This window comes from Amphiprion ocellaris, chromosome 12 (assembly GCF_022539595.1).
Source record: "Amphiprion ocellaris isolate individual 3 ecotype Okinawa chromosome 12, ASM2253959v1, whole genome shotgun sequence".
In the NCBI taxonomy this organism is placed as follows: Eukaryota; Metazoa; Chordata; class Actinopteri; family Pomacentridae; genus Amphiprion; species Amphiprion ocellaris.
Window position 1 is genome coordinate 15,583,949 of NC_072777.1, and position 21,839 is coordinate 15,605,787.

General features: G+C 40.6%; 1 protein-coding gene and 1 pseudogene across 1 annotated transcript in view; one reads left to right on the top strand and one right to left on the bottom strand.

Moving 5' to 3' along the window:
- LOC111564587 (exostosin-1) overlaps positions 1 to 21,839 on the bottom strand; it is a 458,700-nt gene that overhangs the window by 415,634 nt on the left and 21,227 nt on the right. The gene's annotated exons all lie outside the window — the stretch shown is intronic.
- LOC111564591 (nicotinamide riboside kinase 2-like) lies at positions 16,728 to 17,251 on the top strand (annotated as a pseudogene).

Below are 21,839 nucleotides of genomic sequence, written 5' to 3' on the forward strand. Positions count from 1 at the left end.
AATCCAGACATACCTGAGACAGCTGTGAGAGGAGATTTTATTTCTCACAAATTAATCCAAAATATTCAGAAGCTTATAACATAACCATATAGTGTCATTTCTTTATCTAGAAAACCCCCATGATTCTGTATCCAATAATGGATTGTCATTAAATGTAACAATCTCATAGGGACTCCCTCACAACTCTATGGTATGGTAGAGATCTGTGCATATCGTTACTCTGCCAAAGAATGTGACGATCGGCGTTGGTTTGTCTGTCGTGTCTGTTTGTCTGTCTGTTAGCAACATTACTCAAAAACAGACCAATGGATTTGGATGAAATTTTCAGAGAAGGTGAGAAATGACACAAGCCCAAATGATTAGATTTTGGCAGTGATGCGGCTTATAGTCTGGATCCATGGATTTGTTAAAGATTTCTGTGTTATTGCGAGATAGCAGCATGGCATCACTGTAACTATGACTACGAGTGAACACTACATCAGCTGCCTGCTGACGATTATGTGATTGGGATCCTACTACAAATCCACTGCTGCGGACCATGAATTTTTTTAAAGAGATCATACAACGACTGAGCAGCCTTGGCAGAGTACTGTGCTCTCTGAGTGCTTTTCTTAGCTTACTATTTCAATAGAACATTTACATCTGTATATATTTTTTAATGCTCTTAATTCCCCTGCACTTGTCTTTCCTCTGACAAAAATGAATGTAAATAAGTAGTCACAACTGGGAAAAAAATTGAGGAAACTGGGCCACTGGGGCCACTGGGGCAATGCGATTAATAGGTAGCAGTTTAAGTTCCACTATAATTAATGCAGAGTAAAGTAACAAATTTAAAAACAGCATTTATTTACCAGAGAACAAATACAACATAATATCTTAAAGAGGTCAGTGTGAGCCATTTGAACTCTCACACAGCACTTATATCACAGAGGAAAGACCAGACAGAGTAGAAATGGTCTGTTACAGTTCTGCTGTCAGGAGTCAAAGGGCCTCGTAGCGTTTTCACCTCACCAACCCCGAGGCTATTTCTGCTCTCAGTGTGTGTGTGTGCGTGTGTAGGTGTGTGTGCAGCTCTCGCCTCAGGCACATCAAACTCTCGGCATGTAAGGATGAACTAACAGGCATCAAGCCGACACACACACACATTATCATCACAACGGCCGGTTTCAGTCTGATCCCAACCTTGAAATGTCCCGATCTCAACCTGCTGTCATGCTGCAAGACTGACACCGGACCTCACGCTGCGACAGAGAGACGGAGACACGAGGAAGGAACATATCAAATGAGCAAGTGGAGTAAATGAGTAGGGAGTCGAAGAAAAGAGGGAGGCAAAGGAAAGGAAAGGTAAGGAAAGGTAAGGAAAGGAAAGGAAAGGAAAGGAAAGGAAAGGAAAGGAAAGGAAAGGAAAGGAAAGGAAAGGAAAGGAAAGGAAAGGAAAGGAAAGGAAAGGATGGAACAGAGCAGGAACATTGGGTGAGGAAAGGAGAGAAGATGAGGAGAACAAAAAGGAAAAGCAGATTTGTGAGGGGGAAGGAAAGAGTAAAGACAGTGAAGGGAGAAGGAATGGCGAAAGAGGACATAAAACAAAAGGTGAGAAAAGGAAATGTTGAGAAGTGAAAGGCAGTTGAGGGAAAAGAGAAAATACAATGAAAGGAGAACACTGAAAGGAGATAAGGAATGAGACAAGGGGAGGGCAGAGGAGATGAAAGGAAAGGAAAGGAAAGAAAAGGAAAGGAAAGAAAGGAAAGAAAGGGGAAATGAGTCTTGTAGGAGGTAGAAAAATATGCAGAATGGAGGAGCGGAAAATACAAAAAGGGAGGACAGGTGAGGGAGAAGAGCAAGAAGCAGAAGAGAGAAATGACAAAGCAACTACGGAAAGAAAATAGGAGAAAAGAGAGTCTGTCTGATTTCCTATTGGAAAGGGAGACAGTAAAATATGGCAAAAACAGGCTTCACCGTGCATCTTCCAGCAGAATAAGACTGAACAGGTGCTTCTCAGCTCACAGAGAAATATAAAAGACGGGAGAAGAGAGGAGGAAAGGAAATATGAGGAAAATACAGTGTGGGGTGATACAGATAAAGGACAGGGGAAGGGGAAGAAATGAGAAAAAGAGAACAGAAGAGAGCAAGAAAAAACGAGGTGACAACAAAAGAAGGGAAGGACAAGAGATGGAAGGAGAGGAGGTGGGGAGGAGGAGCAGATTGCTGGCTTGTTGGGTGTGTAAGCATGTGATAAGCAGCAGCTATCCAGCTGTATCTGCCGGAGGAGGGAAACAGATAAGAGTTAATCTATTCTAATCATATTTACACACTAACACACACTTTAAAGGGACACTTTACTGTTTTTCAACTTTACTTTCCATCAGTCTCAAAGGACTGCCGAGCACTTTCTCTACTGTCTATTACAGCGGCTTCAAAAATGTACCAGCTGCAGTTGTTTTTCATTTTTCAAACTGAAAACTTGAGACTTTTGGTCAGATAAATGCAGCAATCTAAGGATGTCGTATGAAGAGCATGTTCACTGTTTTCATCAACAAATCATCACTTAATCAGGGAAATAACTGGCAGTTTAATCCATAACTCAAATAATCATTAGTCAGTCCTGCATGTCTGCAAAATCCACATTTTTTTGCCAGTGGCATCCGTATCCATGTAATTCAACCTGAATTTTGTATAAATTAAAGGCATATTCTACTCAAAAGATCTTTTTAAGCCTTTCTGGTCATTGATTAAACCCCTAAAATTCTTCTCTGAGTGTTAGTTGCATATTTGGATTTTTTTTTCCATGAACATAATCCCTTTATGCCCTACAATGATTTAGATGTAACTCTACACTGAGGCTTCCTCTAGAATGTGCAGATCTATGAAATCCAGTGTTCTGTCATGGCACTGACTGCTTAATTTGCTTGACAAATTACTTCTACCATACACTACCGTTTAAAAGTTTGGGGTCACTTAGAAAAGTCATTATTTTTGACAGAAAAGCAATTTTTTCAATGAAGATAACATTAAATTAATCCAAAATGCAGTCAAGACATCGTTAATATGGTAAATGACTATTCTAGCTGGAAATGGCTGATTTTTAATGGAATATCTACATAGGGGTACAGAGGAACATTTACAGCAACCATCACTCTTGTGTTCTAATGCTACATTTTGTTAGTTAATCGTGTTGAAAGGCCAATTGATGATTAGAAAACCCCTGTGTAATTGTGTTAAAATGAATAAAAATGTGAGTTTTCACTGAAAACGTGAAATTTGCATTGTGAACCCAAACTTTTGAAAGGTAGTGTATTTCTCAATGTTGCACCTGTTCCACATAACACAGGAAAAATTAACATTTACATTTCACACATTTCACTCGCTTTATCATTGATTTGGAGACATATTTGTGTCCACCTGGTGAATGCAAGCCCAACTTTCACTCTCTTTTAGCTCCGCTTTTGGTCTCTACCAATTTCTGCTAAAAGCTTGTTCATCAGCTAGACTCTGATAGTGTTTGTCTGCTGGTTCCTGCGGAGCACCAACTTCCAAAGCTGATAAATGAAGCCACACAGAGGCCAGCAGTCAATCAAATGACCACTTGAAGCTGAATCCAAAGGTGAGTCAATCACAGTGTTGATATGTCCACCTTTACAGAAGAAATCAACATGTTTAAAGCCTGGTACAAAAAATTTCTCTATAGCTCATTTCACACAGCTGTACAGGGGATAAAGATTTACATAACTGATCCACCTAAATTCGATTAAGAATATAAGTTAAGTATATTTAGGGGTGGGTTGCACAGTGGCTTGGTGGTTAGCACTGTCACCTTGCAGCTAGAAGATCCCCAGTTGGTGTCCTTCAAGGGATCTTTCTGTATGGAGTTTGGATGTTCTTCCTGTGGATGTGTGAGTTTTCTCCAGGTATTCCAGCTTCCTCCCACAGTCCAAAAACATGATCAGGCTAACTGGTAACTCTAAATTGTCTGCAAGTGTAAATGTGAGTGTGACTGTTTGTCTCTATATGTAGCTATGTGATAGACTGGTGACCTGTCCAGGGTGTCCCCTGCCTTCACCCTAAGTCAGCTGGGATAGACTCCAGCCCCCCCCCCCCCCCCCCCCCCCCATGGCCCTAATGAGGATTAAGCGGTGTATAGATGATGGATGGATGGATGGATGGATGGGTGGATGGATGGGTGGATGGATGGGTGGATGGATGGGTGGATGGATATTTATGGGTGTGACTGCTTGAATATCGCTGGACAGTTGATGACCCAGAGATGTTTCCTTGGCCCACCTCAGCTCCATACATGCTCCACCTATTAGCTCATTAGTTATTATTATTAGTTTTGGATTAGTAGGGAGTTAAGAGGACTCAGGCACTGCCAATATGGCAACAGCAAAACCATCACATTGAGCTTTAGCACCACTCTTCCTATGGTGGGTCTGTCAGTCTTTATATACACTCACTGGTTGCTAAGTAGATTGTGTCTGGAGGATTTTTAGAGCTTCTTTAATAAAAGCAGCTGACTGCTGCACCAGAAAAAAACAAATGAGCTCCATAAATTTAAGGAAAGCTGCAGATTCAGGTGACAGTTCTCTGTAGGTCCAAAGAAAGACTATTATTGCTGCTTCAAATATGTCTGTAATATGTTTGAAGTTGCTCCTCATGTTGAGCTGCAGCTGAAGGCAGCTTGGAGATCCAGTGTGTTTTCCAGTAGAATAGAATAGAATAGAATAGAATAGAATAGAATAGAATAGAATAGAATAGAATAGAATAGAATAGAATAGCCACTCTATTGTCAAAGAGAACATACACTATCTGGTGCACGTTATGAATGAAATTTCAGTACAAAAGCTGGCCATCGGACTGGTAAAAAACAAAACTAAAATTATTTGAAACAAGAACAATTTCAATGTATACATAAAAATCATATACATATATCATATATCATCATATCATCATATATATATATATATATGTATATATATATATATATATATATATATATATATATATATATATATATATATATATATATATATATATATATATATATATATATATATATATATATACACAGCTGCATACATACACATCCGCGCACATTTATTTCACAGTGAAGTAAATGTGTGCGGTTAGTGTGTGCAGTAGTTACTGATACTATCAGAATGCCTTCAAGATTAGAGCATTTCTCTGCTGCACCTACATAAATTGTCCTATTTTTTTTGGCAAAATATAACAAAATACACTTTCTACACTTTAATCATCATGCACAAGCAAATGTATCCATTGATCAAACATCTGTCCTATTCCTCATCCTGAAGACTCCTTACACAGCTACACAGCAGTATGGTGTGAATATTTATCATCTTTTTATTACTGTAAGTAATGCATGTTTTAAAAAAAATCTAATAAAACCTGTGGTAAAACTTATGTGAGTCTGTTCACCTGCAGGATTAGCAGGCTGCTGGCTGTGTCTCTCTCTGTCTCTAAACCATGACACTGCAGAAGTCCATAGGCCAAGAATAGCCGGAGGGTTTCAAGTGCAATATCACATTTTCATAATGAGAGCCAATGAGCTGTAAATCCCTGCTGACACAGTTATGAAGCGAGAAGAGCTTATGGCAGCGATACTAAAACTATTAAACAGTCGCCTCCCTCTGGCACTAGGTGTGTGTGCGTGTGTGTGTGTGTGTGTGTGTGTGTGTGTGTGTGTGTGTGTGTGTGTGTATGTGTGATTGCAAGTGTGCTGTATATGTAAATATATGTGTTTATATATGTTTGTCAGCAGTAACAAGAAGCAGCTGCATGTGGTGGTTCATTGCTGAGCTCCCATTGTGACGCTTAGATTCTCCTGGTTTACAAGCTACACTTTTTTAATTAAGCAAATCCCACATTGCCAAGAGGATGGGTTTGTGTGTGTGTGTATGTGTGTGTGTGTGTGTGTGTGTGTGTGTGTGTGTGTGTGTGTGTGCGCGCATGCGTACGTGCGTGTTTATGCGTGCGCTGGACAAAGCGGCAACTTCTTTTATGGGATACTACATCTTTATTGTTAAATTCCTAATTTAGTGTTTTTCAGTGGTAAATTATGTCAGTACAAACGGAATGTAATCAAACTGCTATTAATTCTTCATATTTATGGTTACAGTTATTACACTACCTACACAGTTTATGTTAACAACAACCTTACATTAAAAAGACAACACATTCAAGAATAAAATATAAACATAATAGACAAAAATATCTAAGCAAAAAAGGCTTCTGGCAAAAATATTTGCTTCACAATATCTGCAACCATTTAAGGCTGGAATAGACTTTCCGCACGAACGAGCCGTGCGGAAATCCATCCGAGAGAACGTGTGTGCATTTATACTCCGTGCGCGTCTGCTCCTAAACAGCAGGGGGCAGTGTATCGCAAACACACGTCTACCTGGTCTACTCTAGTAATAAACTAGAGAAGAAGAAGTCTGCTTCCAAACTGCAGGGGGAAGTGTAGCTCAAACACACGTCTACCTGGTCTACTCTGGTACTAAACTAGAGAAGAAGAAGTTTGCCATTTACCACTTACAACACGGCATTTTACCGAATAAAAGCATTTCAGCAGTTAGTTTTATTTCACACCATGAATACTTCATAACCCGGTTACCACGGTGATCTCTGTGTGATGAATCATATAAGTTCACGTATTTCTAGACTTCAGCTACGAGTAGGTCCTGGCCCTCCGCCATGTTTTTCTGCACGGCTCCGTCCACGTTGGTTAGAAAAATGTGGAGATGCGCGGAGCGGAAATTTTCCACACGGAAAGGCCGCTGAAGGGGGCGTGGGTGCGAAAATGACATAATTTTCCCGCACGGAGCCGCACGGACCTCGCTGACGCGGTAAGCATAAAACAAGCTTTACCTTATATATTTTTAATTAATTGACATGATTTTGAAAAGATCTGTCTATATTTTGATATTAAAGAGTTTTTTAAAAAAGTTATTGTCGTAAAAGTCAAATTATTTTGACTTTGATTTCATGTATAAAAGCAACAAAAAGGTGAAACATCCAAGGGGGGTGAATACTTGTTATAGGCAGTGTAAATGCACTTACATGATTTCTACAATTATATCAGAGCTGACATTTTCTGTAAACATGCATTTCTGTTAATGAGTTTCTGTTAAAGCAACTGATGTTTTTAAATTTAAAATGAGAGATTCTTTGATCATTACCGCTTCATGTATTGGATTTTTCTTATATTAGAAAGACTTGTTTTGTTAAATGTTCTTAATGTGTTGTATAATGAATTTGATGAAGGCCAAAGGATTAAAACAGTTTCACAATATCGCAGCTGGACTTTTGACCTCCTTTCATTTATGTTTCACTTCCTAATACTATTTGAATGCATTTATAAATTGGCCTTGCTCCTAGAATTAGAATGAGTGGAATTGTTTATATGTGTGTGTTCATTTCCAGAGGGAAAATGACATTGAAAAAACAACAGTGTTGGTCAATTTAAGCAATAAAGTCCATGTGAAGGTGTTTCTAAGGTGTATTTCTGAACACATTATATGTGTTACAAAATAATTCGAACATGTGAAAAGGTGGAACTATAAAAAATTGAAATATGGAGCTAGACTGTTCAACAGTGTCTGTATTCAGGACTGACACTATGATTATTACCAAAACCAGCACATTAGCATCAGTGGTTCTTCCACTCTATCGTGAGTTGCTGCTGCTACTAGAGTCTGCAGTTTTCTAGCTATGCCTTCAACCAGCAAATTCATCTTCCCGAGATGCCAAAATTTGCAGAACTGCTTGGTCTCCTTATATAAAAATGACTATGAATGATAAGATGAGGAAGAAGTGGATTGATTTTGAGAAGAGCTCATGGATGGAGAGTTGAGGATCACACCATGTCTCTACAGTGACCATTATACACCAGATGGTTTTACAAACGTCCCTCAGAGACAGCTGGGATTAACTGATAATAATCCTCTGGTACTAGTGAATGGGCCCAACCAACTATCTCCCTCGTTGGCCTTCATCTGATGCCATTGTCTATTTTAGATGAATGTGAGTTTGATTGTGTATGTAGCTTATTATAGGTAACTTAATCCACAGCTGCAAAGTGATGAAACTATTCCATATGAACAGCCAGCCTTTGTAATTTTTCTTCTAACTTGTTTGGTTCATTTAAAACAAACTCATGGTAGGTTGCACAGTTAGTACATTTCATGTGGGCTGATGTGAAAGCTGTCAGTCAGTGGCAACAGTGAACACACCCTCAGAATTCCAGAGCAGAGGATTGCTGCCTATCTTTTCACAATTTGAAAATCTAATTTTACAAACACTACCATTCAAAAGTTTGGGGTCATCCAGACAATTTCATGTTTTTCATGAAAACTCACACTTTTATTCAATGCCCTAACTTAATTGCACAAGGGTTTTCTAATCATCAACTAGCCTTTCAAAACCATTAGCTAACACAATGTAGCATTAGAACACAGGAATGACGGTTGCTGGAAATGGGCCTCTGTATCCATATGTCGACATTTCATTAAAAATCAATCGCCATTTACCACAATATTTAGACTGTATTTCTGATTAATTTAATGTTATCTTCATTGGAAAAAAAATGCTTTTCTTTCAAAAATAAGGACATTTCTAAGTGACCCCAAACATTGTATGGTAGTGTACTTGTCAATATTTGAATCATTTAAATTTGGCTCTATGGTTATTAACACAGTTTTCATATTTTGTACAAGGTCTTTAATGATCGTTGAGGGTCATTTCAATGGTTTTCTCTACAGGGCAGTAAGAGTGGAGCTTTTGGAGCTGGTCAGATCTTTGCTCAACAACACTTCAGCTTCTGTAGCTGAAGTGTGTATGTGTCATAACTGTACCTCTCTGCTGAACATGTTACAGACAGCCTCTTTAAAGAACATTTCATTGACTGATGGATTCTCTCGAGGCTCATGCTGAACACCAGACCTTAATTAAACTTTGACCTCATTGTCACGTTGTCATTTATCACGTGTTGAAGAAAAAGATCAGACTTAATGATTTTGTTCTTAAATTGTCATGTTTTCCTTAAATTGGTTCCCAAAAGTGCTGTAGTCATTAACTCAAACATAAGGACAATAACACCTTACACGTAGAAACCAGTGTGGTTTCCATTTCCTGCTTCAGAATATGGTATGAAGAACAGTTATAAATAAGTTTTCTTGAGGATTTGCAGTCAGAAGACTGTGGCCTGGGTTGTGTTCTGGTTAAAACGTCAAAGTAACATCAAAAATCCACTTTAAAGCTCTCTTTTAAATATGAAACATTGAAATCATGAGGACAAGAAGATCTGAAAAGTCCACAGAAACATTTGAAATATTACTTTTACATTGTTTATTATCATGTAACTGTCTCTTTGCACAAGTTTGATTTTTACAGGAGACAGTAATTCATACTACATTTTCTGGCAAGGGTCAGTATGTTCCTTTAAGCCTTAATTAGACTCTGATTTGGACACAAACAGCTGCACACAACAAGCAATGGGTACTTGTTATTACATTATTGTTCTAGTCTGTGCAACTTTGCTTAGAAGAGTCCATTCTACACATGGGCCATATGTTTTACCTACAAATTTCATGCATAGTTTTTGTGTCTAAACCTGACCAAACTTTAACCATATCTCACCTTCATTTTGTGATTTTTGTCTAGGGACACCACACTACACACACCACGATAGATTCCAAAGGTTTGCTGGGGGTTCTTATTTTTTTAAATCCGCCCCAATTTTGACATGATTTTATCACATTAGTTGTGCAAATTTGTCAGCCACACATTCTTGTGGCAAATCTTTCCCAAAGGTGTTTCTCTGAGTTCAGATCTGCTGACTGCCACTGAACTCGCTGTCATGTTCATGAAACTACTGTCAGATGACTTTAGCTCTGTGACATGATGCATCATCACGTAGGAACTAGCCATTGGAAGATTGTGTTCATAAAAGGATGCACATGATGCTTAGACAGGCTGTGACATAATGAAACAAATGACTGTTGGTATTTCAGGCCAGGAAGCCATTTCCTGCACCATTACACCACTACCAGCAGCCTGGAGTGTTCACACAAGGCGGGTTAGGTCCATGGATTCATGCTGTTGGCCCCGATTTCTGACACCAACCATCTGCAGCCTCAGCAGAAATCCAGATTCATTCCACGAGGCCACATTTTTCCATCTTCAGCTGTCCAGTTTTGGTGATCCAGTACCCACTGCAGCCTCACAGGTTGGATTTTGGCTTGTCTCACTTAGCCAGCCCGTTCTGTAGAACACAATGGTCTGGCTGCCCTACACTATCATTCTGTTATAGGGGAAAGAAGCACTGAGCACTGTAGTTAAAATTAATAACCCACCAACTAAAACTATCAGTGTTGCCTGACTGCACAATCCAAATCCATTTTCAGTATGGTAGGTCACTGCTCGTAGGTTGCCTCTGTTGGGGAATGAAATGATGGGACAATGACAGGCTTATACCAATAATCTGCATCCATTGAGTCAGTCTAGTTCTTGGCTGACATGAGTGGAAACCAATCACTGCGTTATTTGATATGAACATAACTGAAGTTCCAGACCTGTATCTGCAGGATTTTGTGCATTGCTTCAACATGATTGACTGGTAATTTCATTAATAAGCGGGTGTAAAGGTGTCCATTAAGAGAATATGGACATGTGTAACAATAAACTCAAAAACTTACAACTGGAGCTAAAGGTTGTTTAGTATCCCCTGAAAACTAACCCAGTTGTAGGCACATAGGTCATCAATTATTCATTCTTAATAATCTCTTCAGAATTGATTACTAATATGTTTAGTCATTTTTAGAGAAACAAAATGCTAATATCTGTTCAGGTCAAGGCTAACTACTGCTTTTAGTAATGGGACATGTGCATGTTTTGCATAAGTAATGTCAAAAACAGAGCCCTCAGGCTCTTGTGAGTAATGGGGTCTCAGTCTGAGGAAGTTCAGATGGAATGTAGACTTCAAGTTTCTGATCTCATCCAGAGGAACTCCGTAGCTCACACTTGTCGAACCAATAAAGCCAATGGAAAAAATTTTGATATTCACTGTCCTACTATAAATAACATGTGACTCTTGTAACTGTCTTTGAAAGAGATGTTGAACAGATTATTCCCTTTTCCTTACTGCAGTAGAATAAACTATACCACCAAAAGGTTTTTCTTGTGTCTGTAAATGTTAGTAAAGGGAGTTCAGGTCAGTTTGTCTGCAACCCTTTAGAAACAAAATGGTGTGTTTTCAGTGATTTTTGGCTGAAAATGTTTGAGAACAAAGGCTGGAGTGCAGGTCTTCAGCTCCAGACTCATTAGCAGAGAAAACTGGCAGGTGGGGTTCTGGGGAGGCTCTCAATTAGCCACAGCTGGGCCTACACAGGCACAAAGGCCCAAAAAAATCCACTACAGAAGCAAGACGGCATGCTATCGCCAGTGGCCCTCCCCCTAAAATACAAACCACAGGTTTGTACACAATATTGGCACACACATGCCATAAGCCAACAGCTGCAAAAGCATGTTCTCAGAACACAGTGAGAGATACCTGATTGAGCAATGTCAACTTACCTACAACCAATCAACAAAAGGAGTCTGTCCTCAGCTGACTCTGGGGGAAGGCAGGGGACACGCTGGACAGGTCGCCAGTCTATCTCAGGGCTACATATAGAGACAAATACTCACACTCTCTTTCACACCTACGGACAACTTAGAATCATCAATTAACCTCAGCATGTTTTTGGACTGTGAGAGGAAGCCAGAGTACCCTAAAAAACTCATGCATGCACAAGGAGGGCATGCAAGCTCCAGGCAGAAAGATATCGGGAAGGCGAACCAGGGATGTTCTAGCTGCAAGGCGAAAGTGCTAACCACCAAGCCACTGTGCAACCTGCCCAGAATTAACTAAATAAAACTGGTGCTTCAAAACACACATTTGTAACAGGACATAACACATGAATCACCACCCCTCAGTGGTTACAGGAGACACACAAGACAGAAGTAGCTTCTCACCAAATTAGCAGGCTGCTAACAGGAGCTACAATCTTCACCAAGACTGGTAACTCCTCCCCAAAATTAGCAGCTGTTAACAGAAACTATATTCCAGGCAGCCACCCCTCAGTGGCTACAGAACACACAAAACACAAGCGGCACCAGGATGAACTGGTCACAGCAAATCCCAGCTGCCTTACTGAGAGTTTGGTTGCAGGTTTATACACTCTAGGTGTGATGATGGCTGCATCCAGTTGGATGAAGATGGAGGGAACTGGGTGGTGGCCAAATCAGACAGGTTGCAAGGCGGGGAGAACAAAGGCTGGAGTGCAGGTCTTCAGGTCCAGAGTCATTAGTTGAGATGGCTGGCAGATGTGGGTTCTGGAGGTACAAACAGCGCATTGAGGAGCATTTTGCTAATAACAACTCACAAAGTATGTGGAGAGGCATTAGGACCATAATAGACTATAAGTGCAGTGATCAGCTGGTTAGCCATGATTCCACTCTCCCCGACACCCTGAACACATTCTATGCTCGTTTTGACACACCAGGCAGCAGGGAGAGTTTTCATCTAACCCGACTGGAGGAACAGCATCAGTCTCTGGTCCTGCAGCTTCACCAAGTGAGCTCTTCCATGAAGAGGATCAATACCAACAAAGCTGAAGGACCAGATAGGGTGTCGGGTCGCACTCTGAAATCATATGCCGACCAACCGGCAGGAGTTTTTATGGACATTTTCAACCTGTCCCTGCAGCTTGCCACAGTCCCTGTTAGCCTCAAAACCTCCATCACTAGCCTGTGCCTAAAAAATCAGCAGTTACCTGCCTGAACGATTACCGCCCTGTTGCTCTGACTCCGGTGATTATGAAGTGCTTTGAGAGGATCGTCCTAAAGCACATCAAGGACGTCATCCCTGCTGGTCTGGATAAATATCAGTTCGCCTACAGGGAGAACAGATCAACAGAGGATGCAGTCTCCATGGCACTTCACACAGCCCTGACCCACCTGCAGCTTTCTAACACCTATGTGAGGATGCTATTTGTGGACTTCAGTTTAGCTTTCAATACAGTGTGCCTGGACAAACTGACACTGAAGCTCCATAACCTGGGACTGTCCACATCACTGTGTCACTGGATCAGGGACTTCCTCACCAACAGGCCTCAGAGGGTGAGAATGGGAGACTGTACATCCTCCACACTGGTCCTGAGCACAGGAACACCACAGGGCTGCGTGCTCAGCCCAGTCCTCTTCACACTACTCACCACTGCACTCCACAATCATGGTGGTGAAGTTTGCCGACAACACCACCGTTGTGGGTCTCATATCGGACAATGATGAGACCCACGACAGAGAGGAGATCCAGCACCTTATTCAGTGGTGTTCAGATAACAACCTTGTTCTGAACACCAACAAGACTAAGGAGGTCATTGTGGACTACAGGAGGCCCAAGAGGACAGAGGATGCTCCTCTCCTCATCAAAGGGGAAGTGTAGCATTCACTCTGGAATAGTTCATTGTTGGCCATCAGGAATCCCAACATGAACAGACACCTGCCAGCCACAATCAGTCACAATCAGTTGCAGTCAGTCACTTCCATATTATTGGACCTCCTCACAGTCACTCTCAACACCTCAGCCAATCACCTCTCCCACCTGGAATCCACCCCTGTTCCTTTGTTCGAAGCCCATCAGCTTCATTCAGTCACACACAGTCACTTGAACAACAGGATCACCCCACACCACTCATCTCTGGAAACCATTCTCTTTTCACAAGCCTGGAAACCTGGATATCACGGAGTCAAAGAGGACGCCTTCAACTGCTTTTGGATTTCTGGATGCCACCCACCTGAACCAACATTGTGCTGAACATTGAATATTGGCTTGAACTGATGGCGAGCTACCCTGGACCAAACTGGAAAACTGTCTGACAAGTTTCACTCCTTCACCCACCCCACTCATTGGCAGGTCTAAAGCCCCACAGCTTCATCTCTTCCAGAATGGTGTGGTAGGACTTGTTGGAGATTTTGGAATTGTTTGGAATTGTTTTATGAATCAGCTATCTTTCACTTCAACCATGAATTGTCAGTGGACTATTGATATTGAACTAAGCACATAGCCACTTTATATTGTTGAAAGTGAAGCTGCTTATTCTGATTGGATTGATTGAAGGACAGGTGAAGGTTTGATTTTCTGATTCTGATTTTCTGTTATTGTTTTGTATTTTTGTATTATTACTTTGATCATTGTTTTTGCCTTGATACATTCAAGTATTTTCTGTTGATTATTTTTAATACATTACCGGTAAACTAATTTCTGTGTTTTGTCTTCATTAATTTTCACACAGCTCCCAGAGCCGAACCTAATCACAGCCTAGCCCTTAGCCCAACTAATGGTAGTCTATTTCCATTTGCAAGTGCTACAGAAGCAGTGGCACGTGTTCACAACATCAAGTTCCTGGGCATCCAGAATTACATCTGACCTGACCTGGTTCCTGAACACAGCTCACCTAGTGAAGAAGGCTCAACAAAGGCTCTTCTTCCTTAGGAAGCTGAAACGTGCTGGTCTCCCCCCTCAGCTTCTGGCATATTTCTACAGGGCCACAATAGAAAGCATCCTCTGTCTTGGTGCAACAGTGTGGTACGGCAGCTGCACAGCTCACGATAGAAAAAAACTTGTCCCGGGTGGTGAAAACAGCACAGGGGATTGTGGGAAGTCCTCTTCCGGACCTGGACTCAATATACGTGGGCCGGGTCCAGAGGAAGGCCCAACGTATCGCCGTTGACCCCACCCACCCGGGAAATGGACTGTTTGTTCCACTTCCCTCAGGGAAATGCTACAGAAACATAAAAACTCTGACCTCCATACTCAAAAACATTTTTTATCCAAGAGCTGTCCAATCCATTTCCCCCCTACACACAACGGACTCACTATGTGCAATAAAGAACTGAGTCTTGCACTGGACTGCACTGTACACTCATCCTACTGCTCATGTTTACTAAGACTGTTTATTCATTTATATCTTTTAAGTATTTTTTTAAAAATTATTTTATTTGTACATAGTGTGCCTTTTTCTATTTTTTATATATAGCTGGGAGTCACCAGTTGTAATTTCGCTGTGTGGAAACACAATGACAATAAAGACTCTTGATTCTTGGAGAGGCTCTCAAACCAGCCACAGCTGGGCATATACAGGCCATCTCCCTGCACAAAGGCCCAAAAGAAATCCACCACAGAAGCAAGACGGCGCACAATCACCAGTGGCCGTAACACCCTGCAATAGAGAAAATTGCCATCATTCTGCTTTTTTGGACCATTCTTTTCAGCTCAGAAGAGACAAATACGCACGCTGACATGTAGCAAATGAAAAGTCATACAGGAACAACATTTCCTTGTTTCTGCCTGATAAACCTCCCTCTCCTCTTTCTTGTAGCGGCGTGCGTGATGGATTCATGCTGCAATCTGTCCTGCCATGCAGCGTTGCCACTATTTTACCACCTCTCTAATTCCATCCTCTCCATCTCTTTCAGTGAGGATGGATGACCAACATCCTGATAAGCTCCCACACACCTTTACTTCAACTCAACTGATCGTCAGCCCTCACTGAACTAATGCATGGAGAGGAAGAAGGGGACAAAAAGACCGCAAACAACAGCAAAGAAATTAGGGGAAGGAAGACGGGCAGAAATGGAGAGGCAAAGGAGAAGAAAAAATACAGTGATTGTGCCCCTTGCTCATTTTCTGACTACATATGGAAAGAAAGTGATGTGCAGTTGATAGAGAGGGCCGACAACACTTCATACGGCTGCAGAAAATGACATCCTTTCTGCAGACAGACAGCAGAGCATCACACAGTGTTTTCACAGACAAAGAGGTTCTTTTTCCAGCATGTGTTGTTACTGTCAAACGTATGTGATGAGTAGTGGGCACTCACTATTTCTTAGAGAAGAGTGACTCAAAAACTGAATTTTCATGCTGTCATGAAGTGCAAAGATCAGGAAAAGTTTGAAGAAACAAGCATCCAGAAGGCTTACTGTTTTCCAAGTTAACTTCTAAGCAAAGTTATGAGAAGAAATCTTGCAAGAGCTCAACTGGATCATCTGCAACACCATAACAAATGTCGAACCATCCCGAGTTTAACTTGTAGTTACATTTAGGCAACAGTCTGTAGAAGATTGTCATTTCATTTAAATGTTAATAAAGTAACATCTCATACATTATGCCACCTTTCACTTTTTCTATGTTAAAATAAATAATAATAATAATAATAATAATAATAATAATAATAAATGATACATTTTGTCCCGAAACTTAACCTTAATGTATTTCAGTTATGTTATGTATTAGTGTTTTGTGCTTCCGCTGGTAAGAATATTAAAATAAAATAAAAATCAATTGAAAAACAACCAGTGGGTCAGTGTTTCAGCTGCAAATTGCATTTTTAAAATTTAGAATTAGAATTCCCTTTTTTGCATGGTTTTAATGTTTAAATAAACATTCACAGATGTTATATTGTTTTCTTTTTATATCAAAAAAGTCCAAGTGGCAGCTCCTCTTCTGCTCTTACCTCACTCAGTAAACTCAAGTGCCATGGAGGAATCAAGTAGTTGACATTTCCTGCTTGAAGCCTTCCTTTTTTCAGCTTCCTTCCACATCTGATCGCTCCCGACCCGGTTTTTATTGACGTTTTCGCCTTTTGCAAGCTTTGACCAATCCGAGAACAATGAATTACATCATCGGCATCAGCAGAGTAATCAATGGAGGGAAAACCACCCTCACCGTCCGACTGATCAAGAACTTGCCCAACTGCTGTGTGGTCCATCAGGATGACTTCTTCAAGCCCCAAGATCAGACTGAAGTTGGTGAAAATGGCTTTAAACAGTACGATGTCAATACTGCTCCAGACATGGACGATATGATGAGTACGATCTATGCATGGCTTAAAGTACTCTGTGAAGTTTGAGAAGTCTCATGTATTAATAACACCCTGGATACAGAGATCGTTGCAAAGTCAAGCCACAAGGAGGAGGAAGAGACTCACATCCTTAATGTGGAGGGCTCCTTGCTTTACACCTACAGACCTTTGATCGACGTGCTGAACCAACTTTACTTTATTTCCATCCCATTTGAAGAATGCAAAAAGAGGAAGTGCTCGAGGGACTACACGGTGCCAAACCCCCTGACATGTTCAATGGCCACGTCTGGTCCACGTATTTGCAAGACAAGAACATCATTCATCGTTCATAACATCATTCTTATTTTACGTTACACTTCCTGCAGTGTTACTGTTGCTGAAATGATATATTGTGCAGCCCTAATACAGAATAAATAAAGAAAACAATGTGTATTAAGATCTTGGATTTCTCTCTAAATCTCCCATACATTTTGCACATATACATTTGAAATAAAGTCAACTAAAGAACTGATGAATGTAAGCAGGATTACCAGTGTATAATGGAATATTTTCAATTTAATTTGTATTCACTGAACTGATGCATCAATTTCTTCCGTGCTTTTTCAAGAGTTGAGACAAAAAGTTAATTCAGTCAGTTCAAAAAATGTTTTAACTCCCACAGTGTGTCAATGACCACTTGGCCTCAGATACACTAACTCGTTTTTCCCATTAAGACTGACAGAGGGCCAGCTAAAATAAATGCCAAGGCCTCATTGCACTAAATGCCAATCTATGTTTGGGTTTCACACTGCAAGAGGAACCATTAACCTCCATTCATCTGCTGATTGGCTGCAGTGGTCAAGTCAAAGTTGATCAATAGAGCTTCCTTTTAGCCTCCAAGCAGCCTTGGCAGAAGCATTCAGTGCATTGATGAGTTCAGCTGCTGTTGCGTGCTGACTGAGAAATCCACAGGCATTTAAAGATCCTCTTAAAGATCCTGTAAAACATTGCATCTCCACAATCTGTATTAGTCTGACTGCTATGGAAGTAGGAGGCAGATAGTATTTGTCAAAAATAATAAATTTCCTCCACATATATATATATATATATATATATATATATAGTATGATTGTTTTTTAAGCCCTAGTAACTTTTTACATTCATTTCTTATCTTATTATTGTCCAGCTGAGGCCAAAGGTGATCATTATGTTTGCACCATATTTACAGCTAATTTCCCTCAGCTTTTTACAGCTCAATGCTGTTCTCTGAGAAGACATATGCAGGGAAAGAAACACTAAAATAAACAAATCCAGAATTGGCTGCATACAAAAGTGAACAGTCTCAGTAATCAATTGAAATTACTGGACAAAATTATTTTTGGCAGATTTTGTATTTACCGGGGCGCCCGTATAGCTCAGCGTGTTGAGCGGGTGACCCATGTGCAGGGGCTGACGTAGCTGGCCTGGGTTCGATTCCCGCTCGCGGCCCTTTGCTGCGTGTCTTCCCCCGGTTCTTCTCCCGTTTCCTGTCTCTCTCTCACTGCACCTGTCCAGTGGGGCTGATAAAGGGCCAAAAAAATTACTTAAAAAAAAAGATTTTGTATTGACCGACTTGATCATATATCATGTGATGGAATAAATGCAATCTAATCTAAGCTTTTCACTGTGATATTTCATTACAGACACTTGCATGCAAAAAGTGCCATTCAGAAATTTGCAAAAAAAAGTAACTACTTGCAGCAGCTCCTGTAAATCTTGTTGTGACCAAATGATTAAATCCTCCGAAGAGAAACTGAAAATCATGTCTTCATACATCGGTGCATTTGCTGTAACTTCTCACAAAGCTGTATGGCAGTGTACTGGAGGGTGTGTCAGTGCACAATAGCATCACTTTCATCCTGCTGTTTAGTTGGCAGGTATCATTTAATCACTGCTGACAAACTAATCAGTTTTATGATTTGACACTTTGGATCAAGGACTAGTTGGATCATAAACAACTTGGTTATAGGTTTAGCTTGACTTTGGAAATTTATATCCTAAATAAAGTACAATGTCTGTCTGAAAAATTGTAGTTATACATTTTCTTCTTTTTTTTAAGTAATTTTTTTGGCCTTTGTTATAGCGCACAGTGGAGAGAGAGACACAAGAAACTTGGGAAGGTTGGGGGAAAGACCTGCAGTAATTGTTCATGGGTTTCAAACCCATGACTGCTGTATTGAGGATCATAGCCTCCATTTATGGGTGGCCTGCTCAACCTATTGAGCTACATGGGTGCCTACAATTTTACATTTTCTTCAAAATCCTTGTTTTGCTCTAGCTTTTGCAAAAGTGTCATCATGCGTTAAAGTCCAGTGATTTGTCGCCCATCCATCCACCCTGACATCCTTATGATTAGGATGATAATGCTTAATCGTGATCTGACTGTCTTGTTTGCCCTTTCAGTCATTTTTACAACCCTTACAGGGCCTTGTTGTTCCTCTTGAGAGGACAGTGTCTAGTTATCTTGTTTTGGAAGATTAACCTGATTAATATAGTACTTGGACATTCATTAAGTAGACTTTCCTAGCTAGGCATTTCTAAATGGGCTATAATACAGCATTCTGGCATTTTTACAAACAGCCTGCTTTTTGTTGCTTTAATCAACTTTTTAATGCGGTCACACATGAAAGTTTCTTAGAAGTCCTGAATTTGTCTCTCTCCCTCTCTGAAACTGGCAGACTCTGTTGTTATTCTTCGTGGTACTCATCATCATGACTTGCATCAAAGATGCACTGAGACAGCAGTAAAACCTTTTCCACAGTTCAGTTTAGCTCAGCAGGCAAGGGGGAGAGAGAGGAGGAAAAGAGAAAGAGGCAGGAGAGTGAGGACGAGGACAGATAAAGAAATACAGGAGAAAATATGAGAGGAGCGAGGAAGGAGGACAGGATAAGGAGAAGAAAGAGAGCCATGAAGGTGAGGAGTGGAGGGTGGGAGTGAGGGAGATAAGCAGCAACAAGGAAAGAGGACATTGACTTTTGATGTGCTTTAATAGAACATCTCACAACAAGGCTTGGAAGAAATAACTTGGGGAAAAAAAAACTCTGCACTGACTCTACAACACATCAACAGCACAGGCCACCCACATGACCACAGCTGACATTCAAATGAATACAGCCAGACACTTTTCTCCCATCATACATATTGGATTCTGCAGCTGCCAAACATCCACAGATGTGACAGCAGCTGTGTTTCCATCTGAGCATTTTTATTCATACTGGGACCCATCAAATTAAAAACTCTGAACGAAAGGAGCACATTATAACTAATTCATTTAGTATCTTTATTTGCCTTTCATGAAACAATTAGTGATGGGAATACATTCGCTCAATGAGGGCAGAGCAGCATGTGAGCACAGGGTATAAAATATCTGTCCATCCTGATCTTTCAAACATGTTGTTCTGCATGCACACATCACACAGTAAAGAGCTGCACAGACCAGCTGCAGTGACGCACTTCAACACAACATGTCAGGGCATTGTGGTTAGCACTTTCGCCTCACAGCTAGAAGATCCCCAGTTTGCATCATGGCCTTCGTGGGATCTTTCTGCATGGAGTTTGCATGTTCTCCCTGTGCATGCATGGGTTTTCTCCAGGTACTCCAGCTTCCTCCCACAGTCCAAAAACATGCTCAAGTGAATTGGAAACTCTAAATTGTCCATAGGTGTGAATGTGAGTGTGATTGTTTGTCTCTATATGTAGACCTGTGATAGAGTGGTGACCTGTCCATGGTGTCCTCTGCCTTTGCCCTACGTCAGCTGGGATAGACTCCAGCCCTCCTGCAACCCTAATGAGGACTAAGTGGTATATAGATAATGGATGGCTGGATGGCTGGATGGATGGATGGATGGATGGCTGGCTGGATGGATGGATGGATGGATGGATGGATGGATGGATGGATGGATGGATGGATACAAGACAGACAAACATGCCTGGCTTGTCTCAGCCAAAATCATGGCAAGATTTTTTTTTAAGTTTGCAATCTGTCACACTAACTATTTCAGTCATCAGATGAAAATACTACGTATTCTGGACCTTTCATTGCACATTTTGTACATCATCAAATATGATGCTGTCATGTTGTCCTAGCTGACAGACTAAGCATTTTACTTACAGTAAGCTCCACTCAGCAGTGTTTTTATGATTCGTCTGGCCTTGTTGTGTGTGTAGGTGTGTAGCTATAGAGCAACCTGTGCAAACCTCCAACAAAGGTTGAAGACAGGAGGTGACCTCTGAATTTATTTACTGGGAGCAAGTGTGAAATGCTTAAAAAAAAAAAAAACAGTGTTTGACAACAAATTCAGTACTGGTAATTACAAATAACACGGACTTCACAACTGTATTGAAAGTATGTGTTCATTTAGTTGCACTGTGAAAGAATATACATCTCTACTGGAAGTACAATGCAATCATTTATGAAGTAAACAGTTATATAGAGTCCAAGAGTAAAAATAAACTACATAACTGTTTAACAATTAACAGTCACCATGGACACTGAGGACTGTCAATTGTGACAGTGGCTGTAACGTGTAGATTAACTTTTAGTTGCCTAGCAATATAAAGGATAGAAAATCTGAGGCTCAGGAGGTGTGGCTGTGTCCAAAATCACTCATTCTTTATTTCTTACACTCTATATTTGCTGTCTGTCTTTTTATATGATGATACCTGAAATGTTTTGTGTATTTCATCTCAGATGCAATGTGAAGATGCGAAGGATTACAGGCACTATGGGGCCACCACTGACCATGTAAATGAAACCAACTGTTTGAGAAGGTAAAAATGTGGGAGTGAGCTTTCTGTTGAAGTCTGGTGCAACGCATAATGCCATGCACTGTGACAGGCAGACCAATAGGATAAATCGAGTATAAAAAAAAAAAAACTGTAAATAACAGACAAAAATTGGGA